Here is a 16,302-nt window from a genome sequence, read left to right on the forward strand (position 1 = left end):
GACATGCCACTCCTTCAAAAAGTACAATTGCCCGAGCTCTGTTCCTATCTGTTGACATCCGCTGGCAAGTCAAGAAGGCCATTCAATTCCCTAATTTCTCCTTCTGAAGCAGGAGCTGTATGACCTCTGTGTCGCTGCGAAATTCGCAGCAGCCATGATGTACAGCGCAATTACGATGCTGAAATCTCACTCACTGGTTTGTTCCACAACATACTGAAAGAAAAGTTGTCAGCCGAATGTCTCCAGCCAATTGCGAAATGCATTATTAATGAAATTAGAGTAAGAGGAACCTTTTTGTGCAGCTCTTTTATTAGATAATTCCAACCGGCTCAGTTACACAATTACAGAACCTGAACTCTGCTTTTCAAATGTTGCCATGTGTAAACTGCACTCTGTATTTGCACTTGCAGTAATACTCTGAAGGCAATAGCCTGTAATAAGCTAAATTATCATTAAACTCTAGTCCAGGCCCTCCCACTAACAAATGACAGCACACCCTGGAACCCTGCACTGTGAGATTCTTCCTACCAGCAAAGCAAACCATAAAGAGGAAAAAAAAAATGCAAAGGAACGAAAAAAAACACCTGATGACTCCAAATCACCACCAGCAAGGAGGTGTTCAGCCGGAGGACGGGGCAGCTCACGGAACCTAACGGGGTACGCGCCGCTTAATGGCTGGGTAACCTGTGCAAATCTGGCTCAAGCTGATAACGATCAAACCTCATTACGACCTGACAGCTGTTCAGTGGCTTATATAGTGTTGCCGACTCTTAAGATTTTATCACGAGTCTCATGATATTTAATGTTTTTCTTAAGCCCTAGCTCCTCAAGCCAAGCAATTACCCCGGGATCCCACTTCCAACAGTAATGAAAATGAGAGTTTCCACCTCACCAAGGTGGAACGAGGCTTAAAAGAGGACCCAAATGCAATAGAAGTTTCTAAACTCAAAAAGCAAATAGTCCCCACCACAGATATCTTTAAATATGTTTATGTTCAGCTGCACGGCTGTGGCTGGCCCCGCGTTTGGGGACCCCTGCTTGTGGCAGGACTCAGGCCGTACTTCAGCAGGACACGTTCCAGCCCCCAGGCACCTATGAAGCTGTGTTTCTGAGCCATGAGCAGTATCACCACGCACAACACTCCTCAGCAGATCATTCTCCCACACTTTTCCAGGAGTTTTTTTTGCCTGTGTAAGCTTTTCGCACCCACAGCATCCCAAGGCAGCGAGCTTTCCTGCTTAACACCAGATCGTGTGAAGTGGCTCACTTCTTCTCAATCCGCTGATTGCTCTTCTCCTGTGACGCCCTTCACCTATTTTATGCAACAGAGCAAGTCCTTCTTCACCTCTCCTCCTGATTTTAAGAGGTCTCAATCATTTCCTCTCGCATCCCGAACCCACTTGCCCTCCCCAGTCCTCCACCTTGAGAAGCAGGAAGCTTACCCAGCCACTCCAGGTTTCTTCTGTATTAATGCCTACTCAGCATGCAGATTACACAGCTCAGCGCCAAAGTTAGACTCCAAAGATGTCCAAGCTGAGAACTCTCCAGCTTTGGACCAAGGAAACCTTTAGGTCCACCACAGCAAGGCAGGGGACAGAATTTTGGCCATGCAACGAGAAAGCCGTGAGACTTCAGTCCCTGACTCACTGCAACAACCGAAATTGTGAATATTCATCACAATCCTCGCTTTCTTTCCATGCTTCCACGACTTGGGTCCTAAGAGTGACCTTAAATATGCATAATAAAACCAGGAACATTTCAGACACTAAGCACAGCTGACCTTTACATCAAATTATTCTATTCCAGTAATGTTGAAGAAGCGATGCGTGAGTATCACACACGTCTCTACGCTTTGCAAAGATACCAGGCATGCTGAAAAGCTGTCTTTTTCCAGGGGAATCTCTTTTCGTAGCTCTAAGCCAAGTAATATGTGTACTGCACCAAGGTGGGACTACGATCTGAGAAGCTGGTGATCCTGCCTTCTCCATCCCAGGACACACTTCTCCCAGCAATTTACACACCCACTGCCCACGGAGCAGCTGCTGGAAGGTCATTTGTATGGGTAACTGCTAGAGAGAGCTGGTGATTTAGCTCAAGTGACAGCAGCACTAGCAGTAAAAAGCATCCTCTCTACTCCAACCAAGGCTTGACTGCAACTCCGCACAGTCCTGCCACAGAGCAAGCCACAAAGCCTGTTCCACATGAAAAAAAATTGAACTAATATAATTTAAAGCATGAATTTAAGCTCAAATTTAAGCCCATTTAAGCTGCAAAACCATGTGTAGGCATGGTTATTTCAATATTAAAGTTGCAATTTTCAGTTTAGCTTCAGCTAACTGAAGGCTTTTAAATGTTAAATCTATATAAGCCAGTCCTGGGCTGAAAGATGTTTCCAATAAGGGCCTGCACCAGCTTACCAGCGTAGGGAAAAATAAATCAATTTAAAGCGGGAGTTCTTCAGTGATCATGTACGTCCCGGACCTCTGACTGGGGGGACTTTGCTCTATTGGCAGTAATCACACACTTTCACACAAGCCCGACATCATCTCTTCATCCGCCAGACAAATACAATTTCACGTTGGAAAACAATGATGACAACAAGTTAATATTTTCAGTAATAAGTTACCTTCTCCAAGAGCACTTGACCTTCATTGTAATTTCCACACAGCTTGCAGTAAACCACCTGAGTGTGTGTAAAATGTAATGAATAAAGAAATATTAAAAACGATGGAATGTTATTAAAGTAGGTCACAATTCAAACAGCACAATTACTGAAAAAATGATGTTTGAAGCTACATCATTCACAATCCTGCCCACACTGGATGAGCTACTCTATAATTTATTTTGCTTAACAACAGCTTCTGTCCATATTCTCTCTCTCTCTTTGTCCCCACAGACTCTATTAATGCCACACTTTGCCACACGACAGCAGTGCCCACACGAGGCACAAAATGTCACAGATCACAGCTTTACACCTGGCCAACATAATATATTCATCAAATTCTTTCGAGCAGAAGCATTTGTTGTTGTTTTGTGGGTCAGGCCGCAGAGAGACAGATGGAACGGGCACTTTATTTACATGTGAAGTCCCTAAGCCCATTCACGTTATTTATGGCAGACAAAATCTGGCCTTACACAGTCATCTCAGCAGCCTTGGACCAGAGATGCTGTTATTTTACAAAGATAAGGAAGAATGGTTTTCTCCCATGCTTCCAGATGATGAAGAAGGTTCATTTGTTCTTTAATATTATATTCCACATACTCCGAACATCTCATAAAAGCTCAGAGTGCGGACTTGTATTCACATCCTCAGAGCAGATCAACGCAATTAATTCCCACCTGTATGCTAAAGCAGCTCTGAGACAGCAGCAGAATGGTTGGGCTCTCACACACACCCAACTACCCCCTGAAATCCCACATTCTGCAGAAAACTCCACGTTAGCCTGCATAACACAGGCTGGGGAAGTCAATTCATTTTTTTTTAACCAGGTCAGGACACATGGGTCCAGACACTGGCTTTACCCGTCCTTCCACAGACTACACAACAAACTAAACTGTCCACGAGTACAAAAACACAGAAAGGAAATCCTTGGATGCAAAATCCTTTATACATTAGGGATATTTTGAGTGGTGACCTTGAAAAAGCATTTTCAACTTACTGACATGGATGTTGCTATGACAGTTCTGGGGGAGACACTTAGACACTTCTACAGAAATAGGAAAATCTTTGCTACAAGGACAGTATCAACCTTTCAGAGTTATCTTTTAATTACCTGTGTTGCACACGAGTGAGATGGATAACTTAGAAGCCTCCTGACTTTCCTAGGAGCCGAAACACACACACACAAAATCTCAGGACAGATCTTCCAACAGGAAAGAAAAAAAAGTAGCATCCACCATTACATTGCTCTTCACATTGTGTTAAATAAGATTAGATATTAAAGTCTGGATGCATATCTAATTTTATCGCTCAGCATCTGCCAGTGCTTCGTGACCTCTGAGATAAGCTGCAAGCACTCTGATAAATGGACCAGGGGTAGTCCAGCAGATACACAGCAATCCTCTACATTTCCAGAGCCAGATCTTGACTCAAACACAATTCATACAGCACCACTAAACCTCCAAATTAACTTGACACCTCTTCTGCCCCGAAGCGTACGGCCATCCTGCTCCTTTTCTAGCCTGAATATCCAAAGGCACTGCCATTAAAATGCATTCATAACTGGACGATTACTTTTCAGCAGAAGGAGTTGCTATTTTTATTTGAGAAGATTGAAGTTCAGACAGCTAAATGGACAGCCATGATTATAGGGACGAGAATAGTTTTACACATCAGCTTCTTCCTCCTGAAACACGGGTTAGGTCAATGTGGGAAGGGTTCGGTAGCGGGGGGGCTGCAGGGATGGCTTCTGGGAGAGAAGCCCAGGGGCTGCCCCATGGCAGGGCAGAGCCAGCTCCAGGAGACCTGCCCCAGGCAGAGCTGGGCCATGAATGATGCTGGTTGGGCCTCTGGGAGAGCAGACTGAAGAAAGGGAAAATAACTACTGTGCTACAGCACCTGGAAGAAGGGGGGTGAGATTCAGCCCTGCAGCCCCCAAGGTCGGAGCAGAAGGAGGGCAGGAGGTGCTCCGGACACCACAAGTTCCCCTGTTGAGGGGCCCTGGTGGAGCAGGCTGTCCCCTTGCACCCATGGGTCCCACATGGGGCAGATCTCCACGCTGCAGCCCGTGGAGAGGAGCCGATGCAGGAGCAGGGGGGCTGGGGGGACCTGTGCTGGAGCAGTTTGCTCCTGGGGGATGGATGGACCCCGTGGGACAGCGGTTCTAGTTTGTTTTTAATTCCAACTGCTCTGGCCTGTTAGTAATGGGCAATAAATTACATTAATCTCCCCACACTGAGGCTGTTTTGCCAGTGACAATAATTGGTGACCAATCTCCCCGTCCTTATCTCAACCCCTGAGCCCTTCCCATCGTATTTTCTCCCCTTTTTCTTTGAGGAGGGGGAGTGAGGGAGCGGCTGTGGTGGAGCTCAGCAGCACAACAGGGTCAAGCCACCACATAACACCAGTCCCTTTTCAGTAAGATTCATCTCCCCAGCTTCCTAAGGACACAAAACAGGGCAGAGGGCAAGCACACCAGAGCTTGGGGAAGGAGAGGGAAATGTGCCACATCCAACTCGAGCTGAAGGGGAACTTCTCAGAAGGAAGACTGGAGTAACCAAAATCATAACTGGGCTCATTCAATGCCATATTAGTCCCTGAAACAAGAAACTGCAGTGACTATCATGTGTTGACACCACTGCGAAGAGCACCTGGGAGTTACAAAGGCACACGGTGCCGCACAGTACTTGCCACAACTGGGGCTGATTCCATTCAGAAGCGCCTACAGTTAAAAATATTCATGCAAAGGGATTACTGCTGACGTGACAAAATTCCAGGGAAGGGAGGAGTGACAGCAAAAGAGCACCTTAACCTCCCTTCTTGTGGAAGGACAGAAAAGCAGAAAGGGAATAGCAAATAATACTGAGTGTCCGCATTTCCTTACAGCTCAACAACATGAAGGCAACCCCTGGACACGTGGAGTTGCAAGGCTGCTGTGTCCTGAGAGCCTTGGGCGCACTGACCACAGCAAAACACCCTGCAGGAAGGCAGAACATTCACTCCATCCTCAGCTGCGGCTTTCAAATGAGATGTAAAACAGAGCCCTGACCATTCATCGTCATTAAAGATCCCATGACAATTCCTGCAAGAGTAGAAATGTTAACTAACATGTCCTGGCCAATATCCAACTTGGATAATTGCATTCTGCTTCCTAAATTCCCCTTGCAGTTTCAATTGGATTAGTTTTTCTTCATTTCTCTTCCCTAAGCCCCTCCTGCATAATGTTTCTAGCCCAGAATGGCTGCTGGATCCCACTCCAGAGGTGTGTGAATTATCAGTGCTGGGCAATCCCTACATACATTTTGTGTACATTACTCAGAGAAAATGCTCTGTGAGGCAGAGTAATACCCTTACCTCTCGCTGAGGAGTATTTAACTTTCCAAATGAGAAATCCCACTGATGTCGGTAGGGTTTTTTTTCTAAAATACTGCCCTGCAAGCGTAATGGTACCAGAGCCAGCCTCCTGCAAATGAGCACAGCCTTTGCTGGGCCATATCTGCAGCTTAAGTAGTAGCAGTTGCTCTGACTTCAACAGAACTCTGCCACATTAAAACAAGAGTAAATATCCATACAGTATTTTTCCACTGAGTCAGTCACGTTTAAGTGCTGCAAGAATCAAAGAAGTTGCTGCTGAATGCATCAATCTGCAGATAAACGAGAGGAATATCAACACAGGCTCGTGCTTTTAACTGGCTCACACAATCTTCATGCTATTTTGAGAGAATTTTGGAGGTCTCTAATTTGGCATACCAATGAAAAATTAAAGTGCTGTGTAACACCAATCTCCTGGTATTCGTCATGTGTGCTCTGCTGTGAGTACCTGTGATACCGTGGAGGCAAACCGTGACGTCCTGACCCCATGCATTTTATGGAACAGGAGGAACAAAGGTGATTTATGTGCATAAAAGCAAAATCTGGCAAGGCTTTGATCTTCTTGTAGAACAATCCCAAAATGATTGTCAAGATTGCTTAGGTTTTTTGCCCTCTGCATTTCTTGTAATAGAACCATTTCAACCAAAATGTTGTTTTATAGACACTGTTTAAGAGGTCATTTCCATCTGCCTTCCAGGTTACTCAGAAGAATACCTTTCATTCCCTCTTCCAAGAACTGTAATCAACAGTTGAAAATAGCTTGTTTTCATTTCCAGCCTGCTTCTGCATGCCTGGTAAAGCATAAAACCACAAACATGCCACCTACTTCATACTTTAACGCTCCGATAGTACAAGGACATCATTAAAAGTCTGAGAGAGCAACTGAAGGCAGACTGTGATCAGGGGAAGAAGAAACACAGAAAATATAATTATTTTGCTATTTTCTCACGAGCATTGTAATCCTCCTCTATTTCCCCCTGTAAACAGTGAACTCAGTTAATAGGGGTCACTGTGAAAGCATCCACATCTGCCAGCTTCACGTTAGGGTAGCTGCAGCATCATGCTTACACCCCTACAGGAGGTGTGGAAGGGGGCAATGAGGGACCTCCAAGGCATCCGACTTCAGTGCAAACACATTACTAAGGTACAGAACTGAGTGGTGAAATTAAATGTTGGTAACAGCACGGGTATCAGTAGCAAGCATGACTTAGGTTCATCTGATGAGTACAGTTGGATCTGCAAAGGAATTTTATGTCAGAATCAGATGGTTAAAGACACACAGACTACATTCCTGATCTACAGCACACATAAGAGGTTGGTAAGGTGAGAGCTGGTCATCAAAAGCAATTGACTCATTTTCCTGCAGCTTACATTCTGTCATTCTGAGTACCAGTCTTGAATCCAGCTCATCTCCTTTTGCTGGTATCAACATGGAAAATGACACCCATCATCAACCCTCTCTCATCTCCTCCCACAGCTTCTCCCACTGGAGAAATGGGTTGAGCTGGAGGACACCGAAGCATGTATCCTTACGGTAAGTAGTGCTGAAGATTACCTGGCATCTCTACAGTAAACGCAGGATTGAAGGCTTAACTCCATTCATCACAATTTAATTGCAAAAGTGTACAGCTGATCATCAACAGCCTCAGCTTCACGAGCGTCTTAAAAGAGGGCTGAAGAAGGATGACTCTTCCAGCGCCTCCTTCCTTCCCAACCCACCCCCAGGATTGTTCTACCTGGAGTGGAAATGTTAGAATTATCGTGCAGTGAAACACCACAGTCACTACCACAACAATCAATAAAAAACTAGCATGACTACAGGAACAGAAGCTTTGGATTAGAGCAATCTAAGAATAGAAGGATTTCCCTCCCCTCCCCTCTGCATCCTGATGAACCCTTCCAAAACCTGACTGTAAACATTTTAATTCTCTGTCAGCTCGCTGGAGGAAATCATTACAGAGGCAAAATTAGACAGCACCGTGTGCCACTGCAATAAGCATCTGCCAGTCAAGCAAGCATCATCCTGCAAGTCACCCCAAGCACCCCCACGCTCCCACCCGTGACAAGGGTGCTTGGAGCACTGCCGGAGCCATCAGACCGATGCTGCACGTCAGCCACTAAGTGGTATGGTGTTTCAGGGGGTTATTTCTTCCTTAGAGCAAACAGTCTTCTCTCTCTTCTCTGCTTCAGGCAGTTCATACATTTAATTCAATTTTAAGAGATACATGTTTGTTTACTAAAGCAAACAAAAAGCAGTAATGAAGTAAAGAGCTGCAGCTAGAGTGAAGTAAGCAACCCGCTTGTCTTCCACTCCAAATTAATTTTTTAGTGCCAAATATTGACACTAGAAGGTAAGCAGCTTAGCTGCGTGTCTGCTCTTCACTCCTTCCAAGTACACCCCAGAATTTGGTGCGAGATCGCTGAAGGATACGCAGCGACCTGGTCTGAGCTCTCAGCACTACATCCCACAGAAACCACCTACATTTGCTGGGGTTCATGGAAAAAAAAACAAACATATAATTGTCCGATATACTAGTACCAGCAGCCTTAGAGGGTATTTCTCTTTCCTCTCCAGTTTTCCTTGCCTTCACCACTGGTAGCATCGCAGGCAGCAAGCCATGCACAGCACACGTACCGTGTAGCGCTGTTCAGCACCAGAGCAGAAACCGCGCTCTGCCTGAATGCATTTCCTTAAGTAAGTAAAATAAATAAATAAATAGACTCACTGCCAATTAAAAATAAAGAAACCCCCTGAATAACCTGTTGAAAAAAATAATAATAATGACTTAATTCAGATCAAAGCTTCAGGTGTTTGTGGTTGTTTTTTTTGCTGTTACAGGCTTTTTAGATTTTTTGGTTGAGACTTACTGCTCACATGAATATCTACAAGCAGTTTAATGCCACAATTAAGAGGACACGGCCAGCTCAGATCTGCCAAAATCCACCCAAATGACTTCCCCCAGAACTACCGAGTCCCCGACTGTGGAGCCGCAGGGCTCCCTGCTCCGAGGACTTCTTTAATATGGCTGTATTGTAATACCGCAGTGCAAAACCCTCTCCAGTCATAAAAATGTAGCTCAGAAACAACTTGTGGCCGCTGGAAAGAAAAAAAAAAAAGCCCATTTTCTTCAATTTGCGCTCATTTACCACCTCCCCCCCCCCCCCCCCCCTCGGAGACCTACCTGGTCAGGGTGCCGGGGCAGGGCAGCACCATGCCCTCCTCTGAGGCGGCCGCTGTGGGAGCTCGGCGCTGAGCCTCGCAGCCCCTCTCCAGCCCTCCCCCGCCTTATTCCCGAGCCGTCAGCTTCACTTGGTCGCCTCCGAAGGCTCCGAAGGCCACCATCGCCCCCCGGGGAGCGGCAGGAGCCCCGCTGCCCTCACGCCGGGTGTCCCTCACGGTTCCCCCCTCCACACACACACACACAAACACCTCACGCCCAAGGCGGGCTGGGCACGTCCCGCACCGCCCCTCGGCTGCTGCCCGATCTGAGGCGCGGGCTGGGCACCTGCCTGCTGAGGAGGCGCGGAGAAAATAAAAAATAAATAAATAATTTAAAAAAAAAAAAAAAAAAGAAAGAGAAGGGCAGCGAAACACGTTGGGGCGTTGCGGAGCTGAGCCCAACGGGGGCGTGCGGGGTGGTTCCCCCCCCCCACCTCAGGACTCCCCCCTCTCAGGACTCCCTCCCCCGGAGTCTCCCCCTCTCCTTCTTCTTCTCCTCCTCCTTCTCCTCCTCATCCTCGTCCCCCCCCCGGCTCCTACCTGCAGCCGGCTCCGCTGCCCGCATGGCCCCGCTCAGCCCGGGCTGGCGGCGGGGGCTGCGCGGCCCCCCCGGCGCTGCCGCTGTGGGCGCGGAGCGGGCCCGGCCCCTCACAGCCTCACCCCCCCCCCCCTCCCGTTACCGCATTGCTGCCAATAGCGAGGGAAAAAAGCGAAAAAAAAGCAGCCTGCCGCCCCCTCCCCAGCCCGCCCCGCTCCTCCCCTCCGTCCTGTCACGGCCCCAAACCCTGGGGGTCCCGCGGAGGGGTCGGGGTTGCCTCATGAAGGCCCCGTGGGGTTTGGGGGGATGCTCCTGAGGCGCTAGGGAAGGCGGCTGCCAGCCCTGCTGGCTCCAACTTTCCTCCCTGGTCGCTGCCTTGTTGTAGGGCTGTGCCCCGAGCCGCTCAGGCCTTCAGGTGACTGCAAAAATTATTGTGCACGAAACCCTCCTGGCAAAGGAATGGCAGCTTCCCGGGAAGGAGCGATTCCCCCTGTGAGACGCGAGCTGCTCGGCTTGCCCACAGCAGCCAGGCAGTGGTTGAAGTTTTTGTCTAATTCTGGCAGACTGAGCTCATAGCAGCTACAGAACGAGACTCCAGTTCATACCCCTTCCTAGCAAGACCCTTACAGCACCTTGGGGTTCCTGTGCCCCACAGAGGAGCAGGAGCTAGCCCTGCTGGAGATAAGTCACCAGATCCAGTGGCTACCAACACGTGCCTCATGGCAAGGCGTTAACCTCCTGTCAGTGTGACCCCACACATTTGACTAAACCATTTTTCCTGGCCCCAATCTCTTACCAGCACTCCCGTGTCACGTCTTTATTACAGCGGTAATAGCTCTTCCTGCTTAATAGGCCGCTTTGATGCAAACCTGGAGCCATCCGACACCGCCTGCTTCAGACATTTTGTTATCCTTAGCTGGTGGATGATAAAAGATGAATAAAGCTGTCAGATATCCTATTGATTACGTGATTGAGATGTACCCTGATTGCCCTTCTCATGTTGAGTTTCTTCCATTCTATTTCTTCTGTGGGGTTTGGGTGAGAATGGAAGGAGCAGCCGTGCCTACGGAGCAGCGCTGAGCTTGCAGTGGATCGGCCTGATCTGCTCCAGTCCCACTGTGTCCTTGTGAGGAATACAGTTCTTGGGAAATAAATAAATAAATATCTCTATATATATACATCTCTCTATATATATATTTGTCAAATTTCAAGACCTGCATTCTTCCAGTGTTACAGTGTCTCTGGCTCTGTGGCCCCAGCAGTTTTCTTAGCATCTTCTTGCCCCTTTTGGGGGAAGTCTGGCAGGAAATCCATCAGGTTCACACCACGATTGCCTTAAGCCACATCTGTGCTGGGTGATTCGGGTACGGAGTGGGCTCTAAGAGTGCTGAGGTTTGGTTCCAACTCCAGTACAGAGCCTGCCTGCTTTTAGCCAAGCTAGTGCATTATGAAGGTGGCTGTTGGTACAACACCAGCTCCACGAGCTTTGGGAAGCTTGACTGGCATATTGAGAGCCGAAGGATGTGTGTCTGTACCAAGAGCATCAAATATGCACGTGCCGATCTGCAATGCCATCCAGACAGAGAGAGAATCAGGAAACGTTTGTAAAAGATGACTGAGACAGATCTATATGCAAGAGAGATTAATTTCCATTCCTCAAACACAGATGTCTGAGCAAAAAGCCGGGCGAGTGCCTCGGAATAAGAGCACTGGAGTGCTCAGAGTGCTCACACAGAGCTGCCGGAGCTCCGGTGCCTCTGCATCGGCTGGGAGGCAGAGTGCCACCAACAGCTGGGCGAGCAAAGGAGCAAGCCCCGAGAGAGGGAGCAGGAGCGAAGATGCTGCAGTGCACAACTGCAGGGAGGGCCTGATTATCCTCATCTCCGAGCAGGCAGAGTTTGAAATGGAAATGAGGGGAAGATTTCCCTGTCACGCTACCCGGCAGCTAGAGTAAACGTTGCTCTAAGACAACAGGGAAGCAGGCAGCATGCAGCGTGGACTTTGTTTTGTTTAGCTGTTATGCAGCTCATCTCAGAGGTTCATTTAATTGCTACTCAAAAAAGTCCCATATGGTAATGAAACATTAAGAAAAAGCTACTTTTACCCTCACATCTTGACACTGATATTGAGGTCTCTCTGCTTGCAGGGACTTTGGCTTGCGTACTCAAAGCAGAGCAAATTATCAGTTCCTTGCACAAATCTCATCCATATGGGCTTGGAAACAAAATATTGCCCGTGATGTTAGCAAGGGCCTCCAGAGACAGGAACTCAAAGGCTTCACATCTGAGCCACAGAGGTGGTGCACTGCTTCCTTTTGCTGTCAGTCATGGCCAAGAACACCTGGGGTTGCAGTGCCTACTCAGCCCAAAATTCCTGTGCAGAAACCAAACCCACCTTCACTCATGTACTTAACCCTGAAAACTTCCAGACGTGGAACTGCCAGGCAAGGATGAACGCAAATGTCTAGGAAACTTCTGCTGCTGCCAAAAAAAGAGAATTTTGACTTGCCCTGTCATCACCCTTCATCACATTCTGTTGATTTTTTTTTCCTTCTTTTTTGACTTTCGGAACCTCCTGGTGTTCTCAGGCAAGACACTTCTGCTGTGCCTGACAAAAGAGCCCTCTGGTTGCTGTTCCAGTCATGACAGAGCCACTTAATCACATACATGTACAAGCCCAGGAATACCCCAAGTCCCATACATATAGATAAATGTTCTGACTTACTATGTTGCAATGCTTTTACTTTGGCACTTGCTGTGTGTGGCTCATGGAGCTTGGTGCAGGTGTCATTACCTTAATTTCCCACAAAGACAGCAGAAGAGAGGAGGCTGCTGGCTGCCTAGGGGTGCTCTCTGGAAGCAGGTTAGGTAGCACGCCTTGGAGTGATTCGGATCCTTAGCTGGATTCTTCCAAAGAAGATCCTTCTTTCTAGAGGTTGTAAAAAATACCCTGTGTTCAACAACCAAAAGCGAGAGACTCTCCAGTCCTTGGGTGCCTCTAACTGGCTTGCTGTGCCTTCCATCCCTGGTACTGCCAGTGCTCCAAGTTCCCCAGACCCACAAGCGGCTCCTTTCTGGGAATTTCTCTTTTTATTGCTGGGAGTGGAATACTGAAAAAATAATTCAGTATTTTTATGCAGTAGCTACCTCTAAAAAATACTATTTTTGAAGGTAAAAGTCAAAGAAGAACAATACAAAATAATTGCACTACTTCTTCCTTCTCATTACTCCAGATGATTGCTCTGGAGGAAAACACAGAAGATTTTATTTGAATGCCCTGTATTCCCTTTCTAAAGCATTTCAGAGATCGAACTTTAATAGTTTAAATATGACTTAAGAAAAATAAACTTTAAAATTGAGATTCACATTACCTAATATTATCTGTGGAGGAATTTATACCCGTAGCAATGCTGTAGTCATCCAAGCGGGAAAAAGAAACAATGCATATTTCCCCAGTCACAAATAAACTGATTTTAAAAATTAACTACTTCCAGACTAGAGTTTATTGTCCTATTCATAAAAATGGAAAGACAGTGGCTAGAGGGGAAGTCATACTTAAAACTAATTTAATGATAAATTAGAGCAAAACATGCAGAACACGTATGGATATTTTGCAGAAATAAAGATGTTAAATTCAGCCAAGAAATTATTTGCTGTGAATTATTCACTCGGTTCTGTCTGTTACTGAACCTTTATAAAGGTTCTGTGGAAAGCAGAAATAAAAAATCAAGCATATGCAGAGCAAAACAGCATCAAAAGTCAAAGAAGTCTCCGAGGGAGATGAACTTCAATGCCACAGTAGAGTAAACAAATGGAATTATTTACAATATAATGTTATCGTTTGCGATGATATTTTATTCATTATTTAATCACACACTGAGTCTCCCTCACAGCCCATGGTAGACTACATAGCCATTTTGTTCATTCACCTGCCATGTACATAGGGAAACGATATAGTTTGTTTAACATCTGTGTGCATTATGCGTGCTTCTGCCTCCTGCCCATGTTTAAAACATACCCACTGCCCCCCACCTGCTAACTGGGGTACACAGACCTAAGGTTGCCAGGCATTCATGGATGATGTGACCAGTACACGACTCCACATCTCTTTGATCCCTCAGTAGCCAGCTGGCGAATCTCCCTGCAGAGCTCTTCTTACCAAGCAGGATAAAACCCTCAACGGGAATTCAAGAGTTGGTGCATTCGATGGCTGAGGTGCTGTTAATTGCCACATCAGCTTCCATGCCAAACCACACCACCCACCCCAGCACCACGAGTGCAGGAGAACAGACTGACCTTTTGAGTGGAAGAGCTATTAGCACAAACAGCAGCAGCACTACTCTAAAATTCAGTCCAAGAAAAAAAAATCACCCTGCTTATCGCCACTCGCCATTCAACTGCTGCAGAATTTTCTCTTTGGCAAGCTTCGAAGGAAAAGGCAGGGTTGCTGTTGCACAACAGCCGAGGAAGGATGAGATCTCTGTCCCAGCAGAGAATTAAGGCTCAAGATCACAACTTTTTTCTCTAACTGAGCTTTAGTTTCACTTTCTGTTGCTATTTTCACACTCTCATGTTGAAGATGCCCAACATTCACTCATGTATTCCAGCTATGTTTCAAGAATCCCGTGGCTTCACGATTTGCATAACCACGCGCACAGACCTAGTGCTGCGCTAAAGCACCTCTTCCCTTAATCCCCTAATTTGTGGGAAGGGCTGGGGGGACAGGAGGGCGGTCCTGTTCAGCACTGCAAGTCAGACAAGGGAGGATTAGCATAATCCAACTGCTGCAGCTATTCAATTTCGAGACTAAGGATGATAAAACCAATTTTCCTAGTCAATCATTGTGATTGACTTGAGTCAAAAAAAAAAAAAGATGGGGGGAGCAAATGAGGGTATAAATTAATGAAATCAGCGGAATTATGTCAAGTGACACCATGAGAATGAGGCCTTGCGTTAGGAGCATCCTGCTATTGCTGTGAAGGAAGTCAACAAATTCTAAGAAACCATATAATTACGAGTTCCTCAAAGCACTTTATCCCATCAAGCACTACCGTACAAATACTAGGTACTACTTGTAGTAACACTTCAGGAAGTGAAGAGCGGCGAGGGTGCTCGAAACATCGCCAGGCACTCAGCAGAGCCAGGAACAGAAGGTGAGATGCCACTGTACATCCTGACTGCTGGAGAAGGTTACCCAGGAAAACAGGAGAAGCAGTAGAGTCGCTGGCTGAACCTGATCCAGGGTCTGCCATCACCGCCGGTTCCATCTGTGAGCAAATTCCCACTACAAGACTTTTGAGCTTCCTTCCTGTTTTTTCTGCTCTTAGCATGACCTCCCTACCAGTCCCCACCAGAACAATTACACACTCTGTCTCCTTTCCTTTCTGTTGGCCTGTCTCACCTAATAAAGGTGCTTGCAAATATTAATTTGTCCCTGAATGCTAGGACCTTCAGATGGAGATTGCTGAAAATAAGGATTTGGCACTGGAAGAGGAACAAGCCTCACTAAACAAGTGCGAGCCTACAGGCTGAGAACAACCCCTTGCCACATTACGGGGGTGCCACGCTCAGTCTGACTTAACTTCCCAAACTCATTTGCCCCTGGTACTGCGTGCAGCCTACTGAAAACAGCGCTAGCTTCATTTGCTGTAGGTGATTTCTTAATAGCTGATTCACATTCCCCTAATAACCCATCCCCACCTTCCTCATCTAGGGTGTACACAGAGCCAACCGAGACCTTAACGCAGGCTCTGACACTGACAAATGCCTCTTTTTGATCACTTCAGGTTGTGCGAGTCTATCCCATACGCATCAAAATCAAACACAAAGTACGGGAAGCATTAATTAAAGCATATCAAACGCAGACTTGACAAGACTATGATTTAAGTGTAAAACTGCCTGAAGAACTGTGATTCAATATTTTAGTTCATAACCCACTTTTTATATCATTGTATAGAACTGGAAAAAAGAGAACGCTTCCCTCACTCCACACCCTTCACTTTTTATCTTTCAACTCTTGCTGGCAAGACTGTCTCAGCATCATCTCTGAAAAAAAAGGTAGCATAAATTGCTCAGAGTTGAAAGAGAAGGAGAACTTGTAAACAAGTTACTTACTCTCATACTCCGTCCCCTTCCAAAGACAGAAAAAGCCCCACACCTTTCGGAGGATGCAGTTTTCCTCCTCCAGCTCCAAGTCTGAGAATTGCTCCATGTAACGCTTATGCAGGTACCATTGTGATCCTTTATCTCTGCAGAGGTCATCCTACATCACAGAAATACTTATAGAAAGCACAGCTATTCCCAAAAAGCTAGCAGGCACAGGCAAGAAATTCATTACTTGCTGGCTAGGAAATCACTGATCTTAGGGAACAGTGAGAGCAGACTTTTACAAAAGGTTTACACTGGGTGTTAACCTGCTGTGTACACAAATGCTTGGGATTGAAAGTCTTGAGACTAAAAACTCTCGTGATATTTCTGGTGCTTTCTGCTTAAATTTCAGCTGGAACCTGAAATG

At 46.5% G+C, this 16,302-nt stretch overlaps 1 protein-coding gene across 2 annotated transcripts in view; it reads right to left on the reverse strand.

Moving 5' to 3' along the window:
- DAB1 (DAB adaptor protein 1) overlaps positions 1–9,474 on the reverse strand; it is a 430,095-nt gene extending 420,621 nt beyond the window's left edge. For both annotated transcript variants that reach the window (XM_072041491.1, XM_072041484.1), the window contains exon 1: positions 9,214–9,474. The gene's annotated coding sequence lies outside the window, so the exon portion shown is untranslated. The remainder of the gene's footprint in view (positions 1–9,213) is intronic.
- Between the last annotated feature and the right edge of the window lie 6,828 nt (positions 9,475–16,302).

This window comes from Anas platyrhynchos, chromosome 8, assembly GCF_047663525.1.
Source record: "Anas platyrhynchos isolate ZD024472 breed Pekin duck chromosome 8, IASCAAS_PekinDuck_T2T, whole genome shotgun sequence".
In the NCBI taxonomy this organism is placed as follows: domain Eukaryota; kingdom Metazoa; phylum Chordata; class Aves; order Anseriformes; family Anatidae; genus Anas; species Anas platyrhynchos.